General features: G+C 36.3%; 1 long non-coding RNA gene across 1 annotated transcript; it reads right to left on the bottom strand.

Moving 5' to 3' along the window:
* Positions 1 to 185: 185 nt before the first annotated feature.
* LOC107578555 (uncharacterized) lies at positions 186 to 1785 on the bottom strand. The gene is made up of 2 exons (XR_001608360.1): positions 1427 to 1785; positions 186 to 215 (listed from the first exon to the last, which is right to left on the bottom strand). It is a non-coding gene; the product is annotated as an uncharacterized lncRNA (long non-coding RNA).
* Between the last annotated feature and the right edge of the window lie 1038 nt (positions 1786 to 2823).

Here is a 2823-nt window from a genome sequence, read left to right as displayed (position 1 = left end):
TACCGTCATGTACCGTGAAAACGGTATAATTTTGAAAAATACCGTTATATACATTTTTGGTCATACCGCCCAGCACTACGTTTACCCCTAAGCTTTGCAATGGCAGAAATAATAAATGTCCAAAGAAACAGACCTGAATAGATTAGTTTTTGACCGACAGCTGGAAAAGCATCTTGCCCCTTTTCTTCCTCTATCTTCTCTTTAAGAGCCTTTACCTGTATTTACAAGGACATAATTTAATCAGAAACATCTTCGCAATTCAAACTTATGTTTTCAAGGACAAAATAAGACTCTGTATGATTATGAAAGCAGGCAACTAATGGTCATGTGCTTCCCAAATTTTCTCCAAGAGCAATAGGTTCATATGTATTCATAATGGCACATGCTGAATTATGAAGTCCTTTAATCTTATTGCTTTGCTCAAACACATTCAGACTTTTTTTTTAACAAACCTCAAATACTCATTACAAAATAACACATTCATAAACACTATACGTTTAAATAACCGAGACAAAAAGTTTTAAATAATAATAGTTCCTAACCTAAATACAATCTATATCAGTAATGCATTGTCATTCTAGGAAAATACGAAGCATGGCAAGCTGTTTTAATATTCATTCATAAAAACAAAGTAGCATGTACACTGTGTATTCCAATTGTCAGTAGCATTTTTATCTTTTCTAGTAAGATTTATTGAACAACAAAGTATTCTTACTAGTCATTACTTTTTAAAAAAGAGTAAATTAATTTACTAGTCACAGTTGGCATACACATTAACGTTTCTTTTATAAATACTAGTATCTATTGAATACAGATTAGTAAAGCTGGAATACATACTAGTAACTACTGGTATAACATACATATTTGGTTTTAATAAATAATAAAATTATAAGAGGTACAAACAATAGCTAGCTGGTAGTGTATACAACCCCCCAAAGAGTTTAGATGCAAAAATTAGCAATTTTTAACCAGTAACAACGCAATACTAATCACTAGTGGAATAGTGACAAGTACGAATAAGCCTTAGTGACTAACTATCGGGATAACTAGCGTTCTAGTATATAATTAAAAGTCATTATCAGTGAAATAGACAATACGTACTAATCGCTATTGGACTACTTGCTGTTAATTAAGATAAGTACTACCTAACATTCAAAAGACTAGTTAGTTTAAACGAATAAACGGCTTGCCACACGACGAAGAGTGTAAACAGACCGCTATTAAAGTCAATCACGCGACCGTTATTTTCAAATTAACAGCCGTTAGAATGTGCGGCTCTGTGACGTCACCTGTTATAATGCAATATTACACAATGACAGCGACTGTCCGCCGCGTTCCACACACAGCCGCCGGAGGCCGCGGCGCTTCCCAGCGCGTCCTGCCCGCGTCCTGCCATGTTTACACGGGCACAGAACCGCACACTCACCGTCAGCTCCTCGTCTATCTGCACTTTGAACGTCTGCTGCTGGAGGGTCTTCAGAGTGATCGTCAGCATTGTGTTTGAGCGCGAAATACAGCCTCGCAAGTGTCCTCAGTGAGCGAGCGTGGAGATGTGACTCAGCTGTCTTCAGGAGGGATGAGGAGCCTGTGTTATGGGAAGACGCCATCTACTTGCTGAATTGGACAAGACACATGGACACATGGACGTACAGTGACCCCTAAGAGTCTCATGAATGTCTGACAAGGCATTATATGAGATAAAATACCTAAGCAACACAAGTTTCTAGAGCTTTCCTCAGAACTAGCTTCACTGGGTCCGTCTGTGACAAACTGTTGGAGACCACGAAAAAGGCAAATCTATATTTCTACATTTTTATATACATGTTTGTTTTGAAAAACATTCGCATCATTCTCAACAAAAGTCTTGGTTTAATTGACTCAAGTAGTGAGGACACATAATTGTGTATTGTAAATCAAGAGAGAATGTGTTTGTGTGTTTGTTTGAACAAATACCATGTGTTTTTCTTGGTGTTTTACCATTTAATAACTTCAACTAACCTTGTCTTGTCAAGGAAAAAAAAAAAAAGTTAAATTTTCTGATTTTGTTGCTCATTTTGAGTCTACAAGGGGGACCCTTGTTTATGTTTGTTTTTGTCACTTGACAACAAAATGGCTCCTTGAATGTTTTTACATTACGCTGTGTATTTAAATGATTATTTATGATTTTGAGTCACGGATCGGATCAGCAAAAAACCCCAAAACCTTACTTTAAAGGTGCAATGTGTAATATTTACATCGATCTATTGACAGAAATGCAATATAATATACATAACTATGTTTTTAGAGGTGTATAAGACCTTACTTAATGAACCGTTATGTTTTTATTACCTTATATTGAGCAATTTATATCTACAGGTGCATCTCAATAAATTAGAATGTCGTGGAAAAGTTCATTTATTTCAGTAATTCAACTCAAATTGTGAAACATATTTATTAAATTCATTAGAATAAATTCAGTGCACACAGACTGAAGTAGTTTAAGTCTTTGGTTCTTTTAATTGTGATGATTTTGGCTCACGTTTCACAAAAACCCACCAATTCACTATCTCAACAAATTAGAATACTTCATAAGACCAAAAAAAAAACATTTTTAGTGAATTGTTGGCCTTCTGGAAAGTATGTTAATTTACTGTACATGTACTCAATACTTGGTTGGGCCTCCTTTTGCATGAATTACTGCATCAGTGCGGCGTGGCATGGAGACAATCAGCCTGTGGCACTGCTGAGGTGGTATGGAAGCCCAGGTTGCTTTGATAGCGGCCTTCAGGTCATCTGCATTGTTGGGTCTGGTGTCTCTCATCTTCCTCTTGACAATACCCCATA

Source organism: Sinocyclocheilus grahami, unplaced genomic scaffold (genome assembly GCF_001515645.1).
Source record: "Sinocyclocheilus grahami isolate Dianchi unplaced genomic scaffold, SAMN03320097.WGS_v1.1 scaffold10856.1, whole genome shotgun sequence".
NCBI lineage: Eukaryota > Metazoa > Chordata > Actinopteri > Cypriniformes > Cyprinidae > Sinocyclocheilus > Sinocyclocheilus grahami.
The sequence above is the reverse complement of the archived record's forward strand: the minus strand, read 5'-3'. Positions and strand labels throughout refer to the sequence as shown.